This window comes from Hyperoodon ampullatus (genome assembly GCF_949752795.1).
Source record: "Hyperoodon ampullatus genome assembly, chromosome: 1".
NCBI classification, from domain to species: Eukaryota; Metazoa; Chordata; class Mammalia; order Artiodactyla; family Ziphiidae; genus Hyperoodon; species Hyperoodon ampullatus.
The window spans coordinates 131480285-131493531 of NC_136914.1; positions in this window are offsets into that span (position 1 = coordinate 131480285).

Here is a 13247-nt window from a genome sequence, read left to right on the forward strand (position 1 = left end):
GTACCACCGCACACTGGTCAGAATGGCCATCATGAAAAAGTCTACAAGTAATAAGTGCTGGAGAGGGTGTGGAGAAAAGGGAACCCTCCTACAGTGTTGGTGGGAATGAAAATTGGTGCAGCCACTATGGAGAACAGTATGGAGGTTCCTTTAAAAAGTAAAAATAGAGTTACCATATCATCCAGAAATCTCACTTCTGTGCATATATCAAGCATTGGTTTTGTTTGTTTTGCTTGTTTTTTAATTTCAGTTTCCACATGTCTTTTGTAATGTATAGAAATGTGATTTATATATTGATCTTATATCCTGCAACCTTACTGAACTCACTGCTTAGTTCTAAGAGTACTTCATAAAATATGGACAGTTTTACTTCTTCCTTAAAATTAATATACCTTTTATTTCCTTTTCTTGCCTTAAAGTACTTTCAACAGTATGTTCAATAAAAATGGTGGAAGTTAATATCCTTGCCTTTTTCCTGGATTTGTTGGGAAAGTATTCAGTCTTTTACCATTAAGTAGGATATTCTCTGTAGATTTTTTGTGGATGCTATTTTTTTTTTAGATTTCTATTTTTTTATTGAAGTATAGTTAATTTACAATGTTGTGTTAGTTTCAAGTGTACGTGATTCATATATATATATATATATATATATGTATATACGTACATATATATATTCTTTTTCAGATTCTTTTCCATTATAGGTTATTACAAGATATTGAGTAAAGTTCCCTGTGCTATACAGTAGGCCCTTGTTGTTTACCTATCTTATATATAGTAGTGTATATATGTTAATCCCAAACTCCTGATTTATCTCCCCCGCCCCAACTTGCTATCCCCTTTGGTGACCATAAGTTCCATTTATGTGGATGCTTTTGAATCAAGTTGAGGAAGTATATTGGTTTGCTGGGGCTGCCACAGCAAAGTACCACAAACTGGGTGCTTTAAACCACAGAAATTTATTTCCTTACAGTTCTGGAGACTAGAGGTCCAAGACCAAGATGGTGGTAGGGTTTCTTTCTTCTGAGGCCTCTCTCCTTGACTTGTAGATGGCTGTCTTCCTTTGTCTTCACATGGTCTCTCCTCTGTATGTGTCTGTGTCCTAATCTCCTCTTCTTGTAAGGACACCAGTTATGTTGGATTAAGGCCCACCCCAATGACCTCATTTAACCTTAATTATCTCTTCAAAGACCCTATCTCCAAATAATCACATTTAGAGGTACTAGGGTTAGGATTTAAACATATGAATTTGAAGGGTTGGGAGAGAGACACAATTTAGCCCATACCAGGAAGTTCCTGTCTATTCCTTGTTTGCTATAAGTTTTCTTCGTAAATGAGTGTTGAATTTTGTCAAATCTTCTTTTCTGGATCAGTTGATATGACTACGTATGTTGTGGATTGCAATGAATTATGTTTTAATGTTGAACCAGCCTTGCATACCTGGAATAAATCCACTTTGGTCATAGCATATAATTCTTTTCATACATTGCTAGATTCAACTTGCTAATACTTTATTGAGAATTTTTACACCTAAGTTCATGAGAGATATTGGTCTGCAATTTTCTTTTTTTGTATTCTGTCTACTTTTGATTTCAAGGTAAGAGTAGACTCATAGACTTCAGTGGAACATATTCCCCCATCTTCTGTTTTCTAGAAGACATTGCATAAAATTGTGTTAATTATTTGATAGAATTCTCCAGTGAAATCATCTAGGCTGAAGATTTCTTTTTTGGGAAATTTTAAATTAAAAAATTTCTTCATTGGTTTTAGGACTATTCAGATTTTCTATGTTAACTTTTTGAGTTTAGTAAGTTGTCATCTTGGGACCCTTTCTTCTAAATTGTATATTTTATGAGTGTAAAATTACTGACAGTAATTCTTCATTATCCTTTTGATACTGGCAGGAACTATAATGGATATTCCTGATTTTTTCCCTAATATTAATATAAAATATAAAAAATATATTATATTAATATATAATATAAAAATAATATTTTCCCTAATTTCAGTCTTTTCTCTTTTTATCTGTGTCCATTTTCCTGAGCTTTTTCAATTTCATTGATTTTTTTTTAAAGAACCAGCTTTTATCTTCATTGATTTTTCTATTGTTTCCTCTTAAAAATTGAAACTTTTACTGATTTTTGCCTTAATCTCTATTATTTCCTTCCTTTGGCTTGCTTCATGTTTATTTTACACTAAAAATTTTTTTTTTCCTGAAGGGAGAATATAGGTCATTGATTTGAGACCTTTCCTTATTTCTAATATAAGCATTTAGTGCTATAAACTTCCCTCTTAGCACTGTGTTAGTTGAATTACACATATTTTGATATCTTATATTTTCATTTTCATTCATTTCTACATGTATTTTTAAAACTTTCTTTTGACACTTTCCATTGGACCTGTAGGTTAATTAGAAGTGTGTTGTTCATTGTCATATGTTTGGAGATTTCCTCTTGTCCTTCAGTTATTGATTTCTACTTTGATTCCATTATAGTCAGAGAACATAATCTGCATAATTTTAGTCTCAGGTTTGTTGAGGTTTGTTTTATGGCCCATGATATGGTCTATCTTGGTGAATATTTTTTGAAAAAAATGTGTATTCTGCCGGTGTTGGCTGGAGTGTTCTGTGTGTCAGTTAGATCCTGGTGGTTGTGTATAATCCATTTTTTCTATATCCTTTATGATTTTCTGTTCAGTAGTTCTATCAATTACCAAGAAGGGGGTGTTGGAGTCCCTGACTGTGATTGTGGGTTTATCTATTTCTTTTATCAAGTTTATCTGTTTTGCTGTGTATTTTTAGGCTCTGTTGTCTGGTGCATACACAATTTAATATCGTTATATCTTTATGATTGATTGATCCTTTTATCATTATAAAAATGCATTTTAATGGTAATTATTAATCTTGTTGTCTTGTATATGTTTTAAGGGATCTTAGGGAATGTAATCTACATAATAGGGAAGGTTTAAACCCCAGTGCACTAGTTAAGACAGGTTATTTAACTTTAGCCAAAGTAACTGGAAGTACATTTTTTGGTGTAGCAAAATAAGACACCAAAAAAGAGACTCTTAGGGCTTCCCTGGTGGCGCAGTGGTTGAGAATCTGCCTGCCAATGCAGGGGACACAAGCTCGAGCCCTGGTCTGGGAAGATCCCACATGCCGCGGAGCAACTAGGTCCATGAGCCACAATTACTGAGCCTGCGCGTCTGGAGCCTGTGCTCCGCAACAAGAGAGGCTGCGATAGTGAGAGGCCCGCGCACCGCGATGAAGGGTGGCCCCCACTTGCCGCAACTAGAGAAAGCCCTCGCACAGAAATGAAGACCCAACACAGCCATAAATAAATAAATAAATAAAATTAAAAAAAAAAAAAAGAGACTCTTATTCCTTGTGCAAAGAATTTTATATAGTAAATATCTAGCTTGTTCATTCATAAATTAATAAAATTAGTCTTGTGTGTGTGTTGGTGCATATGTGTACATATATTGAGCAGCTATTGAATAAGAAAGGTCTGCTTACTATGCATATAGAAAATGATAGGCACACTTGCCGTGTGATTGTGATATTACCTAACAAATTCTTCTAACTAAGCTATCAGTAAACTCCTTGGCTATAAATGGCAAGAGATAAGCAAAAGATAAAACAACTCTGGTTATAATCTGAGCCTTTCATCTTTTTTTTCCCTGAAATTTTATTTTATTGAGTTACAATTAACATACAGCACTGTATAAGTTTAAGGTATACAGCATAATGATTTGACTTACATATATTGTGGAATGATTAACACAATGAGCTTAGTTAACATCCACCATATCATCTAGATCCAAAAAAAAAAAAAATAGTCTTTTTTTCTTCTGATGAGAACTCTCAGAATCTACTCTCTTAACAACTTCATATACACCACACTGAGCCTCTCATCTTTATGTTTCATTATGATATTAAGTAATCAACTAATACCTGTAATAATTATGTTGTCAGTTATTATAAAATTTACTTCAAGCCTTACATTTTCTTTTTTTTCCACTAATGGATGCAAACAAACACACAAATAAACTAGTATGAGTAAAATGGTAGGGACTAAGCATCTTGCCTCTAGATTTAATGTTTTAATGGCATGTGTCACAGTGATAGAAAAAGAAGTTTGTTACATTTTATAAGATGAAACTAGTTGCTGTAAGAAAAAAGTAATGACTCTATCTAAAACCATGTATTAGTTTTGGACAGTCATTGATTTTAGGTGGAATCTTTTACAAATTCTGTGTTTTATGTTTGTTTTTTATTTCAATTTTAAAAACCAATCTGTTTAATTTATTCTACAGATTACCAATTACATCTTCACAAACTTGAAAATGCAGAAGGTGATTTGTATTGGTGATTATGGTGATCACATAGAAGTCCCCAGGGCCACTTCAGTTTATCTTGATTTATTACAGAGACAAATAAATGGCTGAATGGTATAGAATCAGATCAGCATGAGGACCAACATTGTCCTATTCACTTGTAACCACGAATTGAGTGTGTATCTGTGTGTTCCTGTACCACCATCTTCATAGTTTAAAAACTTTGTTTTAAAGTAGTGAGACTTTTCAGCACAACAATCCTCCATCCTCCTCTTAGACCTCTTCCCTTCAGTGATTCTGTATGGTGCCTTGTACATTCTACGGAATACTTTCCATGGAATGATCTGAAACCATGCTACCTTATATTTGACTTTTGGTGTGTCAGTCAGTAGATAACCTGTATACTTGAGATATTCAATAAATACTTGGTACTACGGTAGTTTAAGTTTTATATCTATACCTATATTTGTATTGATATCTATATCAGGCTCAGAGTGGGAGACTTGTGTGGTGATATCTGAAAGGGGAAGAAATCCAGTTCTTATTTTCAGAATCTTTTTGTATCTAGGACTGATTTCCAAGAACACTGTGGCTTAGGTCAAAACCACTTGAGCTGTAGAAGCTGAAAAATAAAATTAATCTGTGTCTCATACTTCTTATAGAGCTTAAAATGCCATATTAAAAGTTTTTGACAATTAGAATAAAACATAAAATGACAGTATGATTTGTGGGACTCTACAGCACCAGCTGCCCATAAACAGTCTCTAATAATCATCAGGAAGGGAATGAATCTTGACCTTGGTTAGTTAACTCAACATCAGAAACTAAATTTCAAATTTCCTTTGAACACCCATTGTCGACTCAGTAAATTTTGGTCACTGCCTAACAGGTTCTGTATGAGATGAGAAGGTAAATAAGTTTGTATTAGCTATCTCTTGTCATACAAGAAATGACTCCTCAAAATTAGTGGCTTAAAACGATGAACATTGGTTATTTCACAGTTTTTGCGAGTAAGGCATCAGGGTGTAACTTATCTGGGTGCTCTACTTCAAGGTCTCCCAGAAGACTCCAGTCATGGTGTAGGCTGGGGCTGTGGTCACATCTGAAGATGTGACTGGGAGAGGACTTGCTCCAAGCTTATGCATGTGCATACTGACAGGATTCAATTCTTCACCAGCTGTTGGTTGACTGTCCTCCCTAATTCTTTATCATGAAGGCCTCTTTATAGCATGGATGAAAACATGGGAGACAGCTGGATTCCCTGTGAGTGAGTGAGCAAGAGAGGGCATCCAAGGCTGATCCCTCTTTTTATAACCCAATCTTGGAAATACTGTCCCATCACTTTTGTTTCATTCTATTCAAATCACTAGGTTTAGGTCACACTCAAGGGGAGAGGGTTATAATAGGGCATGATAAAAAAGAGGGAGGGGTTATTGGGAGTCATATTAGAGGCTACCTACCACAAGGGCATTGTTGTCAATGCTGATGTAAACAAATTATTTTCTTTAAAACTCCATTTGATTTTTTTTCTCTCATACTTGTAATTAAAGAAAATACATGTAAATGAATAGGAGAACAGACACACCCTGAAGATAATCCTGTTTTGTCAATATAGGTACCTGTGGGGTAGGGTGGGAAACTAACCATATGAAACAAGATCAATCAATTTAAATGCTACAGATGTACACTTTCACATTCAGAATAGCCATTTCAGTTAAATATTTTAAAATGTCAGCAGATTCCATGAGCATTTAAGATTATTTAAAATTCAACAAAAAAAATCAATCTTGGAATTCCTGACTTTTTAATAATTTTCATAGCATTGATTTTTCCAGTATTGGGGTGAAAGATATCCAGTTTCCATGTTTTGTCTTTATACCAAATTGTTGCACAAAGTGAAGTCAACATCAGACCAAAAAAAGATAAAATGGTTTTGCATAAAATGATAGGGGATTATTTCATTAGTAAAGAACCACATTTACACACTTCAGAAAATCAAGGTGGTGTTAATTTGTTTTTAATTTTTATTTTGTTGTTTGCTGTTAGTTCTTAGATAAAGCATAACATTTTTCCTCTGAAAGGGTCCCTGTTTTTAGTTTAGTTAATTAGAATGCCAATTTATTTTATTAACAAAATAATTTGTTCACAGAGTCCACTAAGATAGAATATAACCAGAATTACAAATATCAGGTGATTGTGATACCTTCTTTCTTTATATGACTTCAGATTTTGGAATCCAAAATTACATTGTATTGTTTTTTTTGGTAAATCTCTTATTGTGTGCAATATTGAACCACTGAATCCCTTCCCTGCTGTGCAATTAAATGTGTAACCATTGTCTCATAATGAATATGCTGCCTAACAATGGACTCCTTTATAAACACAACAATAACATTTTGAATTTCATCATTATGAAAGATAAGAAAAGTAGAATTTAATTCCCAGGGTTTTAAACGTTAATACAATACTAGCTAAAATATTTACATTTTCAGTGCCAGTTTAATTAAGCATATTCATTGTCTTGAATCAAAACATAATTTGCACTGGGTTTAAATATTTCAGCATTATGTTTGTACAGAGTTTGAACACTGTCACAGAGGTCCTGAGAGTTAATTTTAAACACCAGCAAATGAGTCATTTTAAACTAACCCAAGCTTAAAATGCATTGCAACACAGCTTTACATTTCCTGACAAATTGAATTCCAGCCAGGTGTCACTCTTTAGAATCCCCAAGGTTTATTTCTGCCCTTTTTGCTCTGGCATATGCTTTTGACATACCCAGAAAATTGTGTGATAGAAACCTGTGGAGTGGTAATACCCTCTACAGCAGGGGTCAGCTGTAAAGAACTATTAATGAGACCTCCCATAAGCAAAGCATTCTGAACAGTGACTGTGGTGGAGGAAACAAAAAGAGATATGATCTGCTATTATATATTGCATACAGTGCAAGATTCTCTTATAACCCATTCTTAAGAATGTTTTTCCAAAAAGTGAAAACAAGCTGATTTTTCTGTCCATCTCTCCCATGGGAAAGTTATTTGACCTTTTTAAAATTTTTATTTTTCCTTTCAATTTGAGAAGTATCCAATATTTTCTTTTATTGATGTTTCACAATGGGTATGTCATCTACTGTCTATCTTCATTAAAAATACATGTCACTCTTTGAAGACATGTACCAGAGCACTTGAACTGAAATCAATTAATATTTAAATAACTTGCAATCAACTGTTCCTAGTGGATCCCACCCTGTAGGTTTATCTGGAGTGAGAATAATGAAGAACAGGAAAGGGAATAACTACCTACAATAAGTAAAAACGATCACATAAAAATGAAGTTGGATGTTCAGCCCATAAATTCTTCTTAAAATGAAATCTGCTGGAAATGCAATATTATGTTTCAAGAGAAGCACTGAGGTCATATTACTTACATTAATCCACAAGAAATAAACAGGATATGCTGGTACATGAGGCAGGAATTAAGGCTATGACTAGATGACCTGGATAACCATTTAGTGTTTATCTATTAGCTAATTTGTTTAGATGTGATATTTGATGATTATTTCTCATTTGTATCTTTGTTGACATTTAATGTTATGTTTATTTATGTTATAAGTAACCACCCTCCAAATAATGCATTCATTAATATACAAAACTTTAGAATTAAGCTAAGCTCAAACCCAACAAGTGAGAAAGTAGAAAACTTTCCAAAACATCTAGCATGTTGCAATATGCTTCAAATTTCTTGACTCTGACATAATTTTTCTCAAGTTTGTTGGGTGTAAATAACGCACACATAGATTTTTTAAACTCAGCATACCATATACGAAGATATAATTCCTTATTACATTAAATTTAAAACTAGGGAAAAATGCCTCTTTAGCTTTTTATAAAATATGCTTAACAATATTGTAAAGTTGTGTATATCTGTAATCTATTTGTGTCTGTCTCACTGACCCCAAATATGAATAAATGGGATAAAATGCAGTGAAATAAGATAAAGGATTAGTGCGTAAGTCACCGCATAGTGAAATGCTGACTTATGGAGTAGAACTACCCAAAGATTGCACTGTTTCTTCTTCCCATATCACAGGTCTCCTTGACTATTCTAACCTGCCTTTCTGTCCAGTCTTAACTCAAGTTCAAGGACTCAGAATGAAAGAATTTTCACTTATAGACCTCCCTCTCCTTGCCCCATCCTAATTCTAAGATGCTAATACTTATAAGCCTGAGAGGCTGTATTAAATGTGACAAGTTAGTATGTGTGTGTGTGTGTGTGTGTGTGTGTGCAATGACGTCATTCTAACTGTGTTTTCAATGACTTACATATAGGAACAATGCCTTAGAAATTTACCCTTTCGGGAAAAAATGAAGTTCTTTTTTGTAATTTTTATAATTCCTCAATAGGTAAAACAATCTCACTTACTTTGATTAGATGAGTTTTGAATAGATTTAGGCAATCCCGACTCTCAAATACCCCTTTTCTGAGTTTCCCTGTAGCTTTGATGTGCCAGGTGATGTACCGTGAAAAAAGTCCACCGTGGATGAAACTCAGCTCCTGCCCTCAATAGGCTGCATTTCCATAGGGAGGGACGGACATGTTCATAACTCTGTGGGGTTAAGTGTTGGTGTTCCTGGCTCTCGTCCCCTTACAGTCCTCTAAGTGTCTTTCTGGAGTCTCAAAATAAACACCATGAATAAATTTCCAAAAGTTCAAACCTAAGAAAGAAGTGTTAAATAGTAAAGAAGATTAGGTGGATGCAGTGTGGTGATATTTTGTAAACCATTGGCTGACTAAAACCTTATTTTTTCCTGTCTTGAGAAATAATTAACATACATCACTGTATAAGTTTAAGGTATACAGCCTGATGGTTTGATTTACATACATTATATAATGATTACCACAAAGGTTTTGTTAATATTCATTGTCTCATATCGATACAATAAAAGAAAAAAATTCTTCTTGTGATGAGAACTCTTAGGATCCACTCTCTTAACAACTCCCCTATAAACCATACAGCAGTGGTAACTGTGGTCATCATGTTCTATATTATATTTCTAGTACTTATTTGCCTTAAAAATGGAATATTGTACCTTTTAACCACCTTCCTCTACTTCTCCCTCCCACCCCTTGCCTCTGGTGACCACTAATCTAATCTCTTTTTCTATGATTTGGGAGTTTTGTTTTTGTGTTTTTTTAGATTTCACATATAAGTGAGATCATACAGTATTTGTCTTTCTCAGTCTGACTTATTTCACTTAGCATAATATCTTCAAGGGCCATCTATTTTGTCACAAATGGTAAGATTTCCCTGTTTCTTGTTTTTTTGGTTGTTTTCTCTGTGTGTGGCTGAGTAGTATTTCATTGTACGTATATACCACATCTTCTTTATCCATTCATCCATCAGTGGATATTTAGGTTGTTCTGGGCTATTGTAAATAATGCTCCTATGCACATGAGGGTGCAGATATATTTTTGAGTTAGTGTTTTCATTTCCTTTGGATATATTCCCAGGCGTGGAATTGCTGGATCATATAGCAGTTCTATTTTAATTTTTGAGTAGTCTCCATTGTGTTTTTCATACTGGTTGTCCCAATTTACAATCTGCCAAACAGTGCACAAGAGTTCCCTTTTCTATACATCCACACTAGCATTTCTCTCATCTTTTTTATAGTAGCCATTCTAACAGGTGTGAGATTATATTCATTGTGGTTTTAATTTGCATTTCCCTAGTGACTAGTGATGTCGAGCATCTTTTCCTGTACTTGTTGCCCACTTATATATCTTCTTTGGAAAAGGTCTAGTCAGGTCTTTTGCCCATTTTTTATTGGATTTGTTTTGTTATTGAATTGTATGAGGTTTTTGTATATTGTGGATATTAACCCCTTATCAGATATATGTTTACAAATAGTTTTTTCCCATTCATTAGGTTGTATTTTCACTTTGTTGATGGTTTCTTTCTCTGTATAGAAGATTCTTAGTTTGATTAAGTCCCACTTGTTTTTTTGTTTGTTTGTTTTGTTTTTGTTTTGTTGCTTTGCTTTAGGTACGATTTCCAAAAAGTCATTACCAAAACTCATGTGACAGGAGTTTTTTTTCTATGTTTTTTTTTCTAGGAGTTTCATGGTTTCAGGTCTTACATTTAAGTCTTTAATCCACTTAGAGTTAATTTTTGTGCATGGTGTAAGATCCAAAACCTATTTTTGGAACAGCTTTTAACTGAAAGTAGGAAGCACAGGGGTCACCAAACACACAAAACACACAGGAGTCACTTCAGTGGTTCTTCATCTTTTTGTTTGTTTTACATGACCCTTTGACAGCATGAATCATTCCACTGAACACTTGTATACAGACAATTACATGAACTAAAGATTCTCAACATGTCCTTTACTGAAAAACACCAAATGAAAGTTATAATGACATGAACTATGTGGAGATTGTTAAAATAGTAATGGAGTGGAAGGAGATGCTAGTAGTATTATCCAACATGTGGGATGATTACATAATATTTAAAATATAACATTTAAAACATTGATTAAATTTTATTTCTCTTTATCCTACATTGAATTTGTATTATTCAGTTGTTGCAATTTAGCCTGTACATAGGTACAATGGGATAACATCAAAGGAATCTGTTTAATTGCTCATGTACTTGCATTTCCTTATAGTTGTCAAAGCATAAAGTCCTTAAGTGAATAATTACTTTACCACAGAACTAATAAAAAGAAACACAGATTGGTTCAGTTATTTACTATTTTGCTTTACATTAGTTAATTAATATCTCCTGATACATATATGTATATTTATACTCATTTATAGTCATGAATTAAAATGCTTTTGAAATGTCTATAGCAAATGTATTAATATTAGAGCTGCAACCAACTTAAGAAATGTATTAAAACCCAGTGAGACTTTAGGTTAACATTATTTCCAGATGACATATCCTACAAGATTTAGGAATTTTATTCTATATCACATTAAATTGAGTTCTCATTTAGAGTTTATGGGATTATAATCCAAACAAATAACCTAGTATTTTTATGCTTTGTGTATAATAAGGTTTGTATTATACCAACTATGTATACTTCCAGGGCTTCCTCTATCCTTTTAAAAACAAGAAAGGCTGACAATCTTTACTCCTTGAGTTATAGACCTGAAGATGAAGCAGTGAAAGCCTCCAAAGGGGAAAACCTCCCTAGGTTAACACAGCTTCTCTGATAACTGTTCTAAAGATATATATATATAATAGAATGTTATTCAGCCACGATAAAGAAGGAAATATGGACATTTGAGACAATATGGATGCATCTTGGGGAAATTTTGCTAAGTGAAATAAGCCAGACAGAGAAAGGGAAATACTGCATGGTATTATATGTGGAATCTTAAAAAAATAATAAAATAAAATAAGAGTCATATTCATAGAATCACAGGGTAGAAAAGTAGTTTCCAGGGGCTGGCAGGGAGGAGGAAGGAAAACAGGAAGAGGCTGGTAAAAGGGTAATACAAACTTTCAGCTATAAGATGAGTAAGGTCTAAAGATCTAATGTAAAACATGGTGACTATAGTTGATAACACTGTACTATATAATTCAAATTTGCTAAGACTGTAGAACTTAAATGTTATCAAAAATAAAAACATAAATAGGTAGTGATATGTTAATGAATTAAATAGTGGGAATTATTTCACAATGTATACATGTATCAAATCACCATGACACCACAAACATCTTACAATTTCATGTCAAATTTAACTCAATAAGCTGTAAAAAGCTTTATATTATATGATTTCCACATTATTTATAATAAAAGTTAAAATAAATTGTGTACCCAAAATTAATGGTATATTATGGTTGAAATAAAATATTTATAGAAGCTAATACAATGAAAAATGCTTATGTTAGATCAGATTAAATTCAACAATTAGTATGAACATTAAAAAAATAGTTTTCTTAAAGCAACAGTAAATATTGAAGACATTTACTTTCCACTTATTATAAAGTTGAAAAAAATGTTATGTGGCTAATACACATTTTGTTTTCTGCATTGTGACCAAGAAGGGTTATTTTCAAAAGAATCTTTACCACCATGTATCAGGGACAATTTAGATGTAGGTAGCATAAAAGATAATAACCCTAATAATATTTCCTTTAACCCTCACAATGTCATTATGAATGAAAAGTTATTTTTAATTCTAGGTTTAAAAGGATGTTTAAGTTATTATAAGAAGTAGTGCATGGATTTAAATCAATGTTGTGTATAAAGATAGAAGTTCAGTGGATTTGGTTATTCAGTGTTTTAGAATACGGACATACACAAAAAGAAATTTAAGATCATAGACTTAAGAGATAACGAGAAAGATGGAGAAAGAGAAAATGACAAAGAGAGGGAAAAATATGTGTGTGTATATATACATATATATACACATTATAACATAAAACATAAAAAACATCTAAAAAAAGAAATAATGTGGTTCTTATCAAAGGTTTAAGTACCATTTGGAGCATGAAACATATTGGGGGAAAATATGGGAGTTTGTTAAAGGAAAATTAAATTTTAAGCAAGTTTTCAAAAAAATCTTTCTGATGAGGCAATCTATTTGATTAAGGATTCAGGGGTAGGAACATTAAAGCTAGGTAGTTCAAAGCACTCAGACTATCTCAGAGTGGCTTTGCTCTGAGAGCAAGCACAGAATTTATTTGATGCACCCTTTCCTTCTCCAGTGTCTACAATTTGCGTTCTAAATGAAAGACAGGAAACATACACATTAAGATCTTTTTTTGGAACAAAGTGTGGAATACAAATTATGCTAGCTTAAAATTGTTTAAGTGCTTGATTTCTATTTTCCCCTCAATTTTTATGTTTTCTGTTGCCTTATGAGAATGAAGAATTTCTATCAATTAAAAAGAGAAGTGCTTGTTT